General features: G+C 36.5%; 1 protein-coding gene across 2 annotated transcripts in view; it reads right to left on the minus strand.

Moving 5' to 3' along the window:
• The window catches only part of Grid2 (glutamate ionotropic receptor delta type subunit 2), a 1,534,794-nt gene that overhangs the window by 1,360,574 nt on the left and 155,731 nt on the right, over positions 1–18,489 (minus strand). The window lies entirely within an intron of this gene.

The raw sequence follows: 18,489 nt of genomic DNA on the forward strand, positions 1-18,489 counted from the left end.
ATCAAAACAATCATCCATCCTGACCAAGTAGGTTTCATCCCAGGGATGCAGGGATGGTTCAATATATGGAAATCCATCAACGTAATCCAGTATATAAACATAACTCAAAGACAAAAACCACATGGTCATCTCGTTAGATGCGGAAAAAGCATTTGACAAGATCCAACACCCATTCATGATAAAAGTCTTGGAAAGATCAGGAATTCAAGGCCCATACCTAAACATGATAAAAGCAATCTACAGCAAACCAGTAGCCAACATCAAAGTAAATGGTGAGAAGCTTGAAGCAATCCCTCTAAAATCAGGGACTAGACAAGTCTGTCCACTTTCTCCATACCTATTCAACATTGTACTTGAAGTCCTAGCCAGAGCAATTCGACAACAAAAGGAGATCAAAGGGATACAAATTGGAAAAGATGAAGTCAAAATATCACTTTTTGCAGATGATATGATAGTATATATAAGTGACCCTAAAAATTCCACCAGAGAACTCCTAAGCCTGATAAACAGCTTCGGTGAAGTAGCTGGATATAAAATTAACTCAAACAAATCAATGGCCTTTCTCTACACAAAGAATAAACAGGCTGAGAAAGAAATTAGGGAAACAACACCCTTCTCAATAGTCACAAATAATATAAAATATCTTGGCGTGACTCTAACTAAGGAAGTGAAAGATCTGTATAATAAAAACTTCAAGTCTCTGAAGAAAGAAATTATAGAAGATCTCAGAAGATGGAAAGATCTCCCATGCTCATGGATTGGCAGGATCAACATTGTAAAAATGGCTATCTTGCCAAAAGCAATCTACAGATTCAATGCAATCCCCATCAAAATTCCAACTCAATTCTTCAACGAATTAGAAAGTGCAATCTGCAAATTCATCTGGAATAACAAAAAACCTAGGATAGCAAAAACTCTTCTCAAGGATAAAAGAACCTCTGGTGGAATCACCATGCCGGACCTAAAGCTCTACTACAGAGCAATTGTGATAAAAACTGCATGGTACTGGTATAGTGACAGACAAATAGACCAATGGAATAGAATTGAAGACCCAGAAATGAACCCACACACCTACGGTCACTTGATCTTCGACAAGGGAGCTAAAAACATCCAGTGGAAGAAAGACAGCATTTTCAACAAATGGTGCTGGCACAACTGGTTGTTAACATGTAGAAGAATGCGAATCGATCCATTCCTATCTCCTTGTACTAAGGTCAAGTCTAAGTGGATCAAGGAACTTCACATAAAACCAGAGACACTGAAACTTATAGAGGAGAAAGTGGGGAAAAGCCTTGAAGATATGGGCACAGGGGAAAAATTCCTGAATAGAACAGTAATGGCTTGTGCTGTAAGATCGAGAATTGACAAGTGGGACCTCATGAAACTACAAAGCTTCTGCAAGGCTAAAGACACCATCAATAAGACAAAAAAACCACCAACAGATTGGGAAAGGATCTTCACCTATCCTAAATCAGATAAGGGACTAATATCCAATATATATAAAGAACTCAAGAAGGTGGACTCCAGAAAGTCAAATAACCCCATTAAAAAATGGGACTCAGAACTGAACAAAGAATTCTCGCCTGAGGAATTCCGAATGGCAGAGAAACACCTGAAAAAATGTTCAACATCCTTAATCATCAGGGAAATGCAAATCAAAACAACCCTGAGATTCCACCTCACACCAGTCAGAATGGCTAAGATCAAAAATTCAGGTGACAGCAGTTGCTGGTGAGGATGTGGAGAAAGAGGAACACTCCTCCATTGTTGGTGGGATTGCAAGCTTGTACAACCACTCTGGAAATCAGTCTGGCGGTTCCTCAGAAAATTGGACATAGTACTACCGGAGGATCCAGCAATACCTCTCCTGGGCATATATCCAGAAGATGTCCCAACCGGTAAAAAGGACACATGTTCCACTATGTTCATAGCAGCCCTATTTATAATAGCCAGAAGCTGGAAAGAACCCAGATGTCCCTCAACAGAGGAATGGATACAGAAATTATGGTACATTTACACAATGGAGTACTACTCAGCTATTAAAAAGAATAAATTTATGAAATTCCTAGCCAAATGGATGGACCTGGAGGGCATCATCTTGAGTGAAGTAACACAATCACAAAAGAACTCACACAATATGTATTCACTGATAAGTGGATATTAGCCCAAAACTTAGGATACCCAAGATTTAAGATACAATTTGCTAAACGCATGAAACTCAAGAAGAATGAAGACCAAAGTGTGGACACTGTGCACCTTCTCAGAATTGGGAACAAAACACCCAGGGAAGGAGTTACAGAGACAAAGTTCGTAGCGGTGATGAAAGGATGGACCATTTAGAGACTGCTGTATCCAGGGATCCATCCCATAATCAACTTCTAAACGCTGACACCATTGCATACACTAGCAAGATTTTGCTGAAAGGACCCAAATATAGCTGTCTCTTGTGAGACGATGCCGGGGCCTAGCAAACACAGGAGTGGATGTTCACAGTCAGCTATTGGATGTATCACAGGGCTCCCAATGGAGAAGCTAGAGTAAGTACCCAAGGAGCTAAAGGGATCTGCAACCCTATTGTTGGAACAACATGATGTACAAACTAGAACCCCGGAGCTCTTGTCTCTAGCTGCATATGTATCGAAAGATGGCCTAGTCAGCCATCAATGGAAAGAGAGGCCCATTGGACTTGCAAACTTTATATGCCCCAATATAGGGGAATGCCAGGGCCAAAAGAATGGGAATGGGTGGGTAGGGAAGTGGGGGGCGCTATGGGGGACTTTTGGGATAGTATTGGAAATGTAATTGAGGAAAATATGTAATAAAAATATATAAAAAAAAAAAAAAGATAATTCAGGTTTTAGATTTTGGAGAAGCCTCCACTTTGATTTCCACAATGGTTTACCACCACATTAACAGTGAATAACGGTTGCCCTTTCTCAATATCCTTACCAACATTTATTGTCCTTTGATAGCATGCATGTTGACTAGAGTAATACAGAATCACAAAGTAGTTTTAATTAGTATTTAAGTTATAGCTAATGATATTGAATGCTTATTAAACATTTTATTGATCACTTGTATTTCTTCTATTGAGAACTGTCTTTTCAATTCATTAGACCATTTATTATTCAGTAGTTTTACTATATTGGTGTTTATTTTTACAGTGTGTTATGCATTCCAGGTATAAACCCCATGTCTGAAGTAAAGCCAGGACAGACTTTCTGACATTGTGTAGGTCGTCTATTCACTCTGTTGATTTTTTTTTTTTTTTTACAGCTGTGTAAAAGCTTCTCCATTTCTTATGCTTTCATTTACCATAAGTCCTTGGGCAAACACTTAAGGTCTTTGATATAGTTTGAATTTATTTTGTGCTGCCTAGGTGACATGGATCTAGATCCTTCTGATGCCAGATCTATAATTTTGTCAGTATCATTCATTAAATAGACTCTCTGTGTTGAGTGCACATGTTTACCCAACTGTAAAGGAATATATGTCCATTGTTAAGTGGGTTTGTCTCTGTTTTTCTGTTACATTCCTCTGACTGACACTTGTGTTTTTGTTCTAGTATTTTACAGGTTTTGTTACTATGGATCTGTAGTATATTCTGAGGTTAAAATAAAAAAGGTTGATACCTTTAAAAAAAAAATTCTGTCATTATACCAAAAAAAAAAAAAAAGGGGGGGGGGGAATCTAGCTAAGATTGTGTTCTTCCAAAGAATCCTAATGTAAGACACAGTACAAAACAGAGTGGATGACAGGAGAGCATTAAATATATGGCCATAAAAATACTTCACAACTCTGTTATATAAACAGAGCAAACAGAAGGCATTCAAAAACACTATAAGGAATTAACCTCAGTGAAGAGGTTCTCACGTCATTAATTTAAATTAAAAGCAAAGGAAAAACAGGAAAGAAAATGCTAATGCTGTCACCAGGATCAGTCCATAGATCCTGCAAGCCAATCCTATGTGAAAAGAGACAAAGCTAAGCTAAAGGTAATGGAAATGTAACACAGGAAGGTTTGAGGTGTTGCATTCAACACAGAAAATGAAAGCTCAGTCTAGAGAAAACAGGGCTTGAGCTGTGGAAGCTACAGAGATGGAAATTAAAGTTAATTACCTAACCCACTTCAAGTCATCTGTATGTACATGCGTGGATGGCATTTACTCAAAATATAACTTACTTAATGTGTTTTACTTTTGATATATAATTACATTATTTCTTCCTTTTCTTTCCTATCTCCAAGCCCTCCCACACGCCATCTTTACTCTCTTTCAAGTCCATGGCCTCCTTTCTCATTAACTGTTATCTGTCAATTTACAAATAAATGTTTCTGATGACTCAGTCAGATGTTTATTCACATGTTTCTTATTATTATCAGCTATGATTCAACAAAAATATTCATGGGTGACTGTACCAGGAGGATGATGCATTTCTGGGCTATAATCATGTACAGTTTTATAAAATGCAGGCTCGGTGGCTGCATAAGTCTTTATTTCCTAGGGAGGAGGAAAGACACCAGGAGGAAAAAAGGACTAAGATTCTACTAGCCAAATATTTGCCACCAGTCTCCCCCACCGTATTCTCTTAGTGTTTTACTGTTGGATAGAATATGTGCTTTCTACTTCAGCCTCCTTGGAGTGATGTTTTTCCTACTGCACAGTAAGATGATGCAAAGCCGGTACCATTACTTATACTTTGAATGTTTCCATTCCTACTTAACGATATTGAGAAATTAGGAAACACAAAGATGCCATCAAGGGCTTCAGCTTTCTTTGGAAATACTGGAGCAGGTACAGTGAACTATGATTATGATTTATGCAATCAGTCTCATGTTGAGAAGGAGCAGTGCCATGAGGTCTTTACATGTTGCAAATTCGAAATCAGCATTTTCCTTTGTAAATGATAACTTCTGATAATATCTATTCCACACTTCTTCAGGAAAGCACATATAGTCACAATGGCAAATGTACAATAAATCTTAATGAAAACTACTCGTTTAAAATAAAGAATACGACCACTTCTTATTCAGATTAAGAAAGACCCTGGGCCAATGTGCAACTTAGCCCTCTACGGTATTTCTTTTGTTTGACTATGTTTTGCTTGAGAAACTTCTAGATTTTTAAAAGTCTTTCTCTGAGGTGTCATCAAAGCTTCTATCCAAGAAAGGAAGGTCTACCCAAATGTAGGGTACAGCTTCAGAAATGCAATAGACCACCAATGAAGACACCCAGAATTTGTTGGGGCTTTTTTTCCTCATTCTTCATTTGTACAAATTTCTAATTAATTCTACTTACCTGCCAGCCTAACTAACTCATATATATACATATGAGTATATCATGAAACATCATGAAACCTATATTTGTTAGTTCACCAAGTCAAATTAGAAAGAGAATATTGTGTCGGGAGAAAATTCCTAAATGGTTGACCAGTTCCTCAATGACATCTCCACATGCTACTCCATGAGATGTGATTAAAGAAAGAATTTTTAAGTAATATGAATTTATATGAAATAAAAATAAGCCACAGGTAGAATTAAAATTGCAAGTCTTAATTAGCAGAGGAGTAATTTCTATAAAAGAAGTATGCACCCAAAGCTCAAAGGCCAAGGAGGCACTATGCTCATTACATGTTCTTCTTTATAATCTCTAGTATCTCAAAGCTGCTAACCTTGATCTAGAAATTTAAACTTTACTAAATCTTGATTGTAATGTTCTGTCTCTTCTTATCTTGAATACTAACTCCAATCAACTGCTGTTTTCCATCTCTGGCTTTGTTTAAAAATTGATTTTTCCTCTCTACCTTCTAAAGTCTTATTATTTAGAATCAACATGCAGTTTCCAATGTTCCAAAAAATTTTCTTTGAGTAAGCTTCATGTTGTGTTTTAGTATAGAGAATCCTTGGTTTATTTGTTTCAGCTGCAGCACTTAATAAAATGGATTCATACTTGAAATTCTAGAGGTCAGAATAATATTTATTTATACTATATGTACTAGCTAGAAAAGGAATTCCTATGAATTCTGCAGAAGGCATCTCTCTTCCTTACTTTGGCTCCTTTGAGGAATTCCAAATCTCACTGTATCAGTTCCTACACCTGTGAACTGGGTTTTACTGCTAAGATTCATCTTGAATTGCATCTTGGAATCACTTCTGTATCAGAGAAAATCACAATGTTTTATCTCCAGAGATTAACTAATGAGACAAAATCTATGCAAAACTTTATACAAACTAGCATAAATTAAAAACTCATGACTATGATTAGTATACATAATTGAAAACACTGACTATTAGAATGATTATCAATCAAAATGTTCTATAAAATTTTGTGAATTTCTCTTCCTATACACTTATCATGTCATTTCATTTTCAATAAAAACCTGAAAATAATGCAGACACTTAGAATTTTGGTAGTTCCTATGGGAAGAAAGAAAATATGTCCTTTCTTAACTGACATATTTATTATGTGCATTTTCCACATCTATAATGTTAACTAAACTAACCTATGATCCAGTAATTATTCTTTCATGCAATTTGCCAGACTTCGAATCACTCAAAACTATTTTTGCTACTGTAGAACACTGTCTTGCATGTCAGGAAATACACATAAGGCAATTTGTAGCTTAGCATCCTGTGGTGCCATTTCTTTTCTGTTGCTAGGTTTCCACCTCTGTTCAAGAGACCTCTAAAAGATTTCAAAAAGTTTGTCTTTGAGGTGTTACAAGGTTCCATTCATTAAGAAGGAAGAACTTCCCAAATATGGAATATCAGAAATGTTGAGAATCAGGTGGAAAAATAAGAAAGGCACAGTCTTACCATTAGCACTTCCTATGGCTCACTGCTTCTTAGGAGTCTGAAGCAAGCAGCTTGTCATTCAAAGTTTGCCTCAATTATTGAGGAGTTACAGCCATTCATAAGTAATTTAAAATGATTGAATCCACCTCTGGGAAACTTAAGAAATCCCAATCTGCTGACTCAAGAGTATTCTAACATGACAGAACTATCCAGCCATCTAACACTGTTACCCTGTGCCCCAAGTCTTTGACCAGAACTAAACTGTGGTAGACAGAACTGTCTTCATTTGCTTAGTTTTTATTTGAATGTCAAAGACACTGCCTGAAGAGATACTCACTCTAAGAGAGACTCAAAACTACACACAGGCTAACCTGGGCAGTCTTCTTTCCCTTGCCAGGAAAGTTAACACAAAGAAACTCTACTGAACAAGTTACCCTTCAAAGTGGAGATGCCTACACATCATGGCTGTAGATGATACCCAGCACTTCTGAGCTGTAAGAATATACTTACTTTCTCTTCTTGTCTAAATTTGTAATTCATTCACCTTCAGTCAGTCCTTTACGTGCGTCTTATGGATAATCTACTATAGCTGTATTGTTCCCAATCACTTTTATCCCAGAATAAACTGTCGAAAGACTCCACACTAAAGTTTCTAAAGCCAGGACCCCAAATTAATCTTTCTTCTTCAAATTGCTTCTCTCGGGTAATTGTCACAGCAAGGAAACTCTTCCTAGCACACCTTTATCTCTGCAGGAACCTGCAAAGGCTCATCCAAAGTTACTTTAGTTACTCAAAGTATGACTTACTCCGCTTTCACTGCACTTTAGCAATATACTCACTTCACATATTTGTCTGGTCTACCTATAGTCTCTAGAAGTCTCATGGCATCATGGGAATCTCATTTATTTTTCTGTTTTTTTTTTTTTCCTCCATTTGGGGACTAGTGTTATGGACCAGAATTAACTTTAGCTTTGATCAACCAACTACAACTTTTTAGCAAAATTATCTCGATGGCCTTCTCAAACATAAAATAAGTCTTATACTAATTTGATTAAGCATAAGTATGTCTCTTTAAAGAGGAAGTCTGACTCAAAACATTCAATCAACACTTTGTTTAAACCCAAAATTTCTTCACCACTGTTAGGCTCAGATTTTGGACTAGCCATGTCAATTGGGCAGTACGTGTTGCACAGACACAGATATAAGGAAGATTTTCAAGACAGTCCATGGAGTAATACAAGACCTCTGGCCAGGCATTTTCCTTATTTATTTGATTAATTATTTGGGATTTTTGAGACAATTTCTCACTGTTTAGTCAGACTGCCTGGAACCCTATATGTGATAAAGGAGAAACCTCTATACACAGGCTGGCCTCAATCCTGTAGCAGTCCTCCGGTATAAGTCTCTCACGTACCAGGATTATAGGCATAAGCCACTATGACTAGATTTAACTTTTATTTTATTATTAAAACCAAAAGCAAATATCCCAAAATAATTGTGATGGCAAATAGAAATAACATTAATAATAAAAATAATATTGCAACGTAGTACACTAACTCTCACATTTTAGAAAAGAGTTAATTACGACATAGTTCCTTCCTTTCAGTTTCTTTTTACTTTTAATATGCTAGTCTTCACCAAATTGTGTCATGCTTTCACAGAAGTCATGCTAGCCTTTCTGTATTGCAGATGTGCCCCCAAACCAGACACTTCTTTATATTCTTACTGTGTCACCAGTTATTTTTGCCACGTGACAGATGTAGTATATGACAGAATTGGCTATAGTCTTCCTTAGGATATGGTTAGACTCTATAAAAAAACAAAAAAACAAACAAAAAAAAAAAAAAAACCCTAGAAATTAAAGCTTTTAATTTGCCTCAGATTTTCCATTGTGTTAAGGAATGTGCATTTCAAACATAGAGCTGCTCACTCTGTTATCCAGAAGAGTTATCATAACTCAATGGTGTCAGCTATTCAGGTAGACTTGTAACGAACTCTACAATATCTTTTTAGGCTGCAGAAAAGCTGTGAAAATAGAAGAATTATTTCAAACCTTTATGATGCACATACATTTCCTGTCATCATGCATTTAATAAATGAGTATAACGGAGTAAATATGAGAGACGTTATTTGTATTTCTTCATCTTATAATTTGTTTAATTGCTTTTCTTTTTCTGGAAAACTTAGTACTACAAATAACATTTTATAAAAGAAGATTCTAAAGGGGCATGAATGAAAGAGTGAAAAAGTTTCCTCATAATTTGAGTTAATTAATGTTCACATTTTGTGTATCTCATTAATAATCAATGTATTAATTCTGTTTATTCTGCATTTGATAATTAAAGTATCCAGTCATTTCCTGCTTACTCCAAAGTATAAGATTTTAGTGATTTCTATGCTGCACTGAAGTTTTACCTACTAGTCTTGTCAGAAAATAAAGCCTTGAGAGCTCAGAAAAATGAGATGCTAACAGAAATAAATAAATCAGATCCTTCAAATATGGAGAAAATTTAAAATAGAGAGAATTGACAATTTCCTAAAATTTGTGGAGTAAAACGTGTTATTAAAGAAGCAATATTTTTACATAGGTAGAAAGTAAAATACTATAAAGGTTTGAGTCAGAAGAGGACTAAAATGGATTGAATACTATCCCAAAGATTTCACTGCATCCTACTTTCTAAAAACTGTGAGTGTTACTTGACCTACAAAAAAAAAACAAAAAAAGATGCCCATAGATGTAATCACAGCAAGAATCTAGAGAGGAGACCCATCCTAAGTCCATCCACAAATAGTCACACTGAAGACAGAATTTGAGATAAAAAGAAAAATGGAGACTACCTAACCACAGCATCAAGAACTGAGTGAGCAACAAGGGCTACTAGTCACCGGGTATCATCTGAGCAAGGGAATGCAGGGCAAAGCCTGATATGATTCTGGCAAACACTCCCATAAGGATACCTGGTCAAGTACACATGGAAAGTATTAGCTGGAGATCTGTTTATGGTAACTGTCATGCCAACATCAGAAAACAAACACTTAGTACCAAATGTATATTTCCTAGTTTTCTGGTTTTGTATATTTATTGGTTGTTTGTTTGGTTCATTGGCTGGCTGGTTGGATTGGTGTGTGTGTTCATAAAGGCAGGAATTAGCGTGCAAGTCAGCCAAGGTGGGTGAAAATGTATGTGTCTATGTGAATAATTGTCCAAGAACCTGGAGACTAACTGCCTGTGGCTTCCTTAACTCCTTACTGCTATCCACTTTACTGAAGTCAGGGTCTTTCACTAAACTGAAAACTAGCCAGTGTCAGCTAGCCTAGCTAGCTAGATTAGCCCAGAATTCTCTGTCATTTCCTACTGAGCTTTGGAGTTTCACAATTTCCATAACACTTCTTTTACTTCGGTTCTATGAGAGGCTAGGAGTATGACTAAGTGGTACAGTACTTGCCTAGAATAACTGGGCCCTAGATTCAATCTTCAGTAATACTTATGATCTATGGATCTGAACTGTAGTCTCAAGATTGCATGGCAAACCCTTCATTCAACAAATATATCCTGGCCCTCCTGATTTCTTGATAATGACTATGATCCCCAGTTTTGGATAGTTTTTTTTTTTCCTACTAAAGAAGGAATCATTAAAACAGTTTAATATAGTCATGATATATTGATTTAAAATCTATTCACACAATCTATAGCAACTTATGAAAATAAAAATGTTATACGTGAGTATTTGAGACTGTCATAAGCACTGGCATTTCTTTAAACCAAAACATTTTTATAGAATCCTCACTGACTAGTTCTCCCTCCATTTGCTTTTGACAGATATTAATTATATAACTCATTATACATTAATAAATTCATAGGCAAATGGATACATTTGGAGGATATCATCCTGAGTGAGATAACCCAATCACAAAAGAACACACATGGTATGCACTCACTGATAAGCAGATATTAATATTAGCCCAGAAACTTAGAATATCCAAGATACAATTTGAAAACACATGAAACTCAAAAGAAGGAAGACCAAAGTATGGATACTTAGTTCCTTCTTAGAATGGGGAACAAAATACCCATGAAAGGAGTTACAGAGACAAAGTTCGGAGCTAAGACAGAAGGAAAGACCATTCAGAGACTGCCCCACCTGGGATCCATTCTATATACAACCACCAAACCCAGACACTATTGCATATGTCAGAAAGATTTTGCTGACAGGACCCTGATATAGCGCTCTCTGTGAGGTTATGCCAATGCCTGGCAAATACAGAAGTGGATGCTCACAGTCATCTACTGGATGCAACACAGGGCCCCAATGAAGGAGCTAGAGAACGTACCCACTGAGCTAAACAGGTCTGAAACTCTATTGGAGGAACAAAAATATGAACTAACCATTACCCCCCTTCCCCAGAACTGTGTCTCTAGTTGCATATGTAGCAGAGGATGGCCTAGTCATCCATCAATTGTCGGAGAGGCCCCTGGTCTTGGGAAGATTATATGCCCCAACACAGGGAAATGCCAGGGCCAGGAAGCAGGAGTGGATGGGTTGGGGAGTGGGGCAGGGGGAGGGTATAGGGGGATTTGGGGATAGCATTTGAAATGTAAATGAATAAAATATAAAATAAAAAAAAAGTTCATAGCAGTAAACCTGTGCTTTATGAAATCTAATGGATGGATGTACTTTTTTAAAATACTAAAAATACTAATTTTCTCTGGAAAAAGAGAAAAAACTCAAAGAAAGAAAATATATCCCTATATTTAAAAAAGTAATAATCAAAATCAAATGGAAAATACCACACTACAACCTATAGATTTTCAAAGAATATGGACTATCCAGTAAGTTGAATTTATTAAACTTTATATTTTATATTTTTCTAAGTATGCTCTTTCACCTCAGTCAGGTATGCCTAACTCCCACATCTCTAGATCTGCAAAGATCAAGGTAAGTCCCCTATATTCTGAAACTTGATCTGCACACTTGCAGGCACAGAACTACCATTCTGAGTTAATTAATTTGTATCACTTGTCAATTAGCAGAGTAACCCCTATTTCAACAGTTACAATTATAAAAGGCCATCAAGCACTCCTTGAAAAAGCAACACATTAGACACCTTAGCTCTAACTATTCGAAATCTGCCTCAGATTTTCTGTGAACTTATGACAGGCCACTGCCTCAGCTTTATCAAAAGTGAAATAATGAATATAATTCCACCTATTTTGTAATATCTATATAGTAATCAAAATAAGACAAAAATTTATATATTATAAATGTACACTACATATGTATTAACTGGCTAATCTAGCTAATACATCATGACTTAAAAACATATACATATTTATTTGGATGCCTTCCTCTGAAGAAAGAAATTTTACCATTAACTGTATGGTTTAGTGTATACTGATACACTTTAGAAGATAGAATAATAGCACGGCCTCTGTCACCTTTAGATTTCTTAACCCATATAAATTTGTTTCCATAGCGTGCATACATTAAGTTACAACTGGCTCACTAACCATGAACATAATCCAAGCAATATACTTGAATCCCACCTCCTCTAAAATCAGTATTGATCAATAATAATTATATATATTCTATATTGCATGACCTTTCCCCTGATTCATACAACATCTGATCTCTTCTTTATGATTTCTGACACAAAATGGGAATTCTTGCACAAAGAAACTTTCAAGACTAGGAGCATAGCCTTAGATAATACTGTTGTAGGTGCTTTCTCCCAGAGTTAGCATCACCAGCAAATTCCAGTAAGGAGAAGATGACAGATGTAAGTTCCAAATCTGGAACTCTGTTTGGTAGTTAAGAAGAAAGTAAGAAAATACCTGTGAAGGTGACACAGAAATAAAGAAGTGGGTAAAACTTGAGTTAAATTCATTCTTTGAAATGTGTCCAAGTATGCCATTCCATTAATAATATAATGGATGTGTGACTACAGCTTGCAAGCAAAAACCTTTTGATGCTTTCCCCCTGGAAATCCTGCTCCTAAGGAACATATTCAGATTAACTATTAAGGTGATATGCAAAGTGTTGTCAACCAAAGAATCTCTAATGGGAATATGATCATATAATCTTATGCTATTCAAGAAAGTTTCAAGTCAAGTCACTGGCCAGGTGTATAATGATATCTAAAGCACAGATCAAGTTTCCTCTGATCAATACATGTATGAGTCATTCATTAAGATTTGCTATTCATGCCATTGGAACATTTCAGCATTGTATAATACAGTGATAAGTGGGAAGGATGCCAACTTGCTTTTTAGGAATAAGCTTAGATATGAAAATCTACCCGTTAGATGAATAAAGCCATTAATATTTCCAAAAGCTCCACTGAAAAACTTTTTGGCTCTACACTAATAAATAATTTACATATTATGATTTAGTGGATGCTTATATAGCTCATGGAAGACAAAGCAGCTGAGGATATGAGAACTGTCTGAATAACAGGTGACTAACATATAAACTAGAGGTGTTGCAAGTGGAGTACCATAGGAACCTGTCCCTGTGGAACTTGATGGAAGGCAGTAGTTGATCGCATTTCATTGAGATTAATTGTTAAATTGATTCTTCATCAGGTAGATTTCATGATCAGCATATATTTATTCAGAACATACTATTTCAAGTATATATTCTTATTAGAGAATAAGTCAAATCATAATATACAATTTTATTCATATTCAAATCTATATTGACATATATGGTATATTTATATAAATGCTAATGCACTTACTTTCATTTTAAAACGATTTCTTGAGAACTACAATTTTCAGTTTTCTTCTAAAATAATTATAATATATATTGAAATCAGAAGGTGGCTCAAGGGACTATGACACCTAAGGAATAGCTAAAATAGATATGTACATTATGCTCATCTGCCTCAGAGGAAGAAAGGGAGATAAACGGTGAGTAGAATGCATGGATTCCCATATTAAACGTATTCAGCTATGAACTGACACAATCAAGCATACTGTCTCTGCCTCAGTAAGCACAGGAATAGGATTTGGAAAAGCTACAGTGAGCCAGACAGTGATACGCTAAAACTAGGTCACTGGAAACTGAATCTTTATATTTCAAAGATATGTCTGTGGAGCTATTTGAAATGAAATAACTTGATTTTATATTTAGATTATAATGTTGCAGACAGTGATGTTTAGAAAGGTTAGCAATTGAAATGCTAGGAAACCTTGCATTGGAAATGTAGTGCCATATTAAAAAACAAAAACAAAAACAAAAATGAAAACAAACCAAAAATTACAGCTTAACAAATCAAATGTTCTATGCTGAAGTTTTTTCTATTGTCTAAGGTACTATTAACAAAAATTTTATAAGGATGAGAGAAAACCACATTAGTAAGAGTTCTCAAGGGGCTCAGGCTATCCTGTGGCATTTTTAATGGACTTAAAAGAAGGAGAGGCTGGCGAGAAAGGGTAGAGTTTGGTAACTCTATTTTGGTTAGGAAATTGTTACATAATAATTTCTCTATTGCAAATAACACTTTCTAAATTGCATTTAATTTTCATCATATATGTTCCCAATTATGCACAGGCATGAGATGGTAAATAGGGATTCTTCAGAAAGGTGTGTTATTAGACTACTTGAGAACTGAGTTTTGCTTTATTAAAAAGGGCTTCACAAACCAGTTCAGACCAGATTGAAACTTCTATTCCTAAAACTGTATTAGTGAGTAGAGTTGACAAGGCTTTGAACAGAAAGCATTAAAAGTTGATCACTATTATGTCTAATGTTCTGAGGAATCACCATAGTGATTTCCAGAGTGATTGTATCAGCTTGTAATCCCACCAGCAATGAATGAGAGTTCCTCTTTCTCCACATCCCCGCCAGCATCTGCTGTCACCTGAGTTTTTTATCTTAGCCATTATGACTGGTGTGAGGTAGAATCTTAGGGTTGTTTTGATTTGCATTTCCCTGATGACTAATGAAGGGTGTTGAACATTTTTAGGTGCTTCTCAGCCATTTAGTATTCCTCAGTTGAGAATTCTTTGTTTAGCTCTGTACCCCATTTTAATAGGGTTATTTGTTTTTCTGGAGGCTAACTCCTTAGTTCTTTGTAAATTTTGGATATTAGCCCTCTATGACATGTAGGATTGGTAAAGAACTTTTCCCAATCTGTTGGTTGCCTTTTTGTCCAATTGACAGTGTCCTTTGCCTTACAGAAGCTTTGCAATTTTATGAGGTTCTATTTGTTGATTCTTGATCTTACAGCACAAGCCATTGCTGTTCTGTTCAGGAATTTTTCCCCTGTGCCCATATCTTCAAGGCTCTTCCCCACTTTCTTCTCTATAAGTTTCAGTGTATCTAGTTTTATGTAGAGGTCCACTTGGACTTGAGATTTGTACAAGAAGAGGCCCATTGGTCTTGCAAACTTTATATGCCTCAGTACAGGGGTATGCCAGGTCCAAGAAGTGGGAGTGGGTGGATAGGGGAGTTGGGGGGGGGGTGTCATGGGGGACTTTTGGGATAGCATTGGAAAAGTAAATGAAGAAAATACCTAATTAAAAAAAGAATGGATTGATTTGCATTCGTCTACATGCTAATCACCAGTTGAGTCAGCACCATTTGTTGAAAATGTTATCTTTTGCTACATATTCAACTAGAGACACAAGCTCTGGAAAGTACGGGTTAGTTCATATTGTTGTTCCTTTTAGCAGACCCCTTTAGCTCTTTGGGTACATTTTCTAGATCCTTCACTGGAGGCCCTGTGTTCCATCCAATAGATGACTATGAGCATCCACTTCTGTATTTGCCAGACACTGGCATAGTCTCACAAGAGACAGCTATCTCAGGGTCCTGTCAACAAAATCTTGCTGGTATATGCAATAGTGTCTGGGTTTGGTGGTTGTTTATGGGATGGATCCCCAGGTGGGGCAGTCTCTGGATGGTCCTTCCTTCTGTCTCAGCTCCAAACTTTGTTTCTGTAACTCCTTCCATGAGTATTTTCTTCCCCATTCTAAGAAGGAATGAAGTATCCCCACTTTGGTCTTCCTTCTTCTAGAGTTTTATGTGTTTTGCAAATTGTATCTTAGGTAATCTAAGTTTCTTGGCTATGTAGCAGAGAATGGCCTACTAGGCCATCAATGGGTGGAGAGGCCCTTGGTCTTGCGAAGATTATATGCCCCAGTACAGGGGAAAACTAGGGCCAGGAAACTGGAGTGGGTGGGTTGCAGAGTAGGGCGAGGAGGGGAGTATAGGAGACTTTCTGGATAGCATTTGAAATGAAAATGAAGAAAATATCTAATAAGAAAGAAAGAAAGAAAGAAAGAAGGAAGGAAGGAAGGAAGGAAGGAAGGAAGGAAGGAAGAAAGAAAGAAAGAAAGAAAGAAAGAAAGAAAGAAAGAAAGAAAGAAAGAAAGAAAGAAAGAAAATGCTGTCTTCTTTATTTCCACTGGATGGTTTTAGCTTCTTTGTCAACGATCAAGTCACCATAGGTGTGTGGGTTCATTTCTGGGTCTTCAATTCTATTCCACTGATCTACCTGCCTTTCACTGTACCAGTACCATGCAGTTTTTATCACAATTACTCTGTAGCACAACTTGAGGTCAGGGATGGTGATTCCACCAGAGATTCTTTTGTTGTTGAGAATAGTTTTGCTATCCTGTTTTTGTTGTTGTTTTGTTTTGTTTTTTGTTATTCCAGAAAAATCTGGAAACTGCTCTTTCTAAATCTATTGGAATTTTGATGGGGCTTGCATTGAATCTGTAGATTGCTTTTGGCAAGATGGCAACTTTTACTATATTAATCATGCCAATCCATAAGCATGGGCTATCTTTCCATCTTCTGAGATCTTCTTCAATTGATTTTTTTCTTCAGAGACTTGAAGTTCTTATCATAAAGATCTTTCACTTGCTTAGTTAGAGTCACACCAAGGTATTTTATATTATTTGTGATGATTGTGAAGGATGTTGTTTCTCTAATTTCTTTTATTTCCCATTTTTTATTAGGTACTTTCTTCATTTACATTTCAAATGCTAAAGTCCCCCATACCCTTCCCCACCCCACTTTCCTACCCACCCACTCCCACTTCTTGGCTCTGGTGTTCCCATGTTCTGGGACATATAAAGTTTGCAAGACCAAGGGGCCTCTCTCCCCAATGATGGCCGACTAGGCCATCTTCTGCTACATATGCAGCTAGAGACATGAGCTCTGGGGGGTATGGTTAGTTCATATTGTTGTTCCAACTACCCCTTTAGCTCCTTGGGTACTTTCTCTAGCTCTTCCATTGGGGGCCCTGTGTTCCACCCAATAGCTGACTGTGAGCATCTACTTATGTGTTTGCCAGACACCGGCATAGCCTCAAAAGAGACAGCTATATCGGGGTCCTTTCAGCAAAAACTTGTTGGCATATGCAATGGTGTCTGTGTTTGGAGGTTGATTGTGGGATGGATGCCCAGGTGCAGCAGTCTCTAGATGGTCCATCCTTTCATCTCAGTTCCAAACTTTGTCTCTTTAACTCCTTCCATGGGTGTTGTGTTCCCAATTCTAAGAAGGGGTGAAGTATCCACACTTTGGTCTTCATTCTTCTTGACTTTCATGTGTTTTGCAAATTGTATCTTGGGTATTCTAAGTTTCTGGGCTAATATCCTCATATCAGTGAGTACATATCATGGGAGTTCTTTTGTGATTGGCTTACCTCATTTATCCTTTGTGTAGAGAAAAGCCACTGATTTTTTTTTTTTTTTTTTTTTTTTTTTTTTTTTTTTTAGTTAATTTTATATCCGGCTACTGCGCTGAAGCTGTTTATCAGGTTTAGGAGTTCTCTGGTGGAATTTTTGGGATCACTAAGTATCTATCATATCATCTGCAAGTAGTGGTATTTTGACTTCTTCCTTTCCAATTCGTATCACTTTGATCTCCTTTTGTTGTCTATTTGCTCTGGCTAGGACTTCAAGCACTATATTGAATAGGTAGGGAGAGAGTGGGCAGCCTTGAATAGTCCCTGATTTTAGTGGGATTGTTTCCAATTTCTCTACATTTAGTTTGAGAGGCTATGGGTTTGCTGTATATTGCTTTTACTACGTTTAGTTAAGAGCCTTTAATTTCTGATCTTTCCAAGACTTTTATCATGAAGGAGTGTTGGATTTTGTCAAAAGCTTTCTCAGCATCTAGTGAGATAATCATGTGTCTTTTTTTCTTTGAGTTTGTTTATATAGTGGATTATGTTGATGGATTTCCGTATATTGAATCATCCCTGAATTTCTGGGATGAAGCAAGGAACAGGGATAACATTTGAAATGTAAATAAATATCCAATTAAAACAACGTTGATCATTACCAGAAATACTATTTAAGTTACACTCCAAATCAAGTTGTCTTCTGTCTTTTGCTTATCTATATGAGCCCTGATTTTCATGTCTTTGGGTAAGAGGCCAAACCATGAAAACATCTGATATAGTCACCATTAACAGTCACACATACTCTGCATGTGTCTTCCAAAGGTCATTTATTTGTGTTTAGTTTCTACATTTTTGTGTTTTTTCTGATTTATATAAACAATGATATAGAAGATAAAGTTTCGAAATGTTATATTATTTACCTGTGACATGCTTGAGATTTAGCCAACTTTTAATTTAAATTGTTTGTTCTTGGTTTTTATGGCTGAAGTGATCCACTGCATTTATATTCCATGACGTACTAACCTGCTAACACATTAATGATATTATGTGTCATTGCT

The sequence above is a fragment of the Mus caroli genome, unplaced genomic scaffold (assembly GCF_978045245.1).
Source record: "Mus caroli unplaced genomic scaffold, Mus_caroli_1 scaffold_7, whole genome shotgun sequence".
In the NCBI taxonomy this organism is placed as follows: Eukaryota; Metazoa; Chordata; class Mammalia; order Rodentia; family Muridae; genus Mus; species Mus caroli.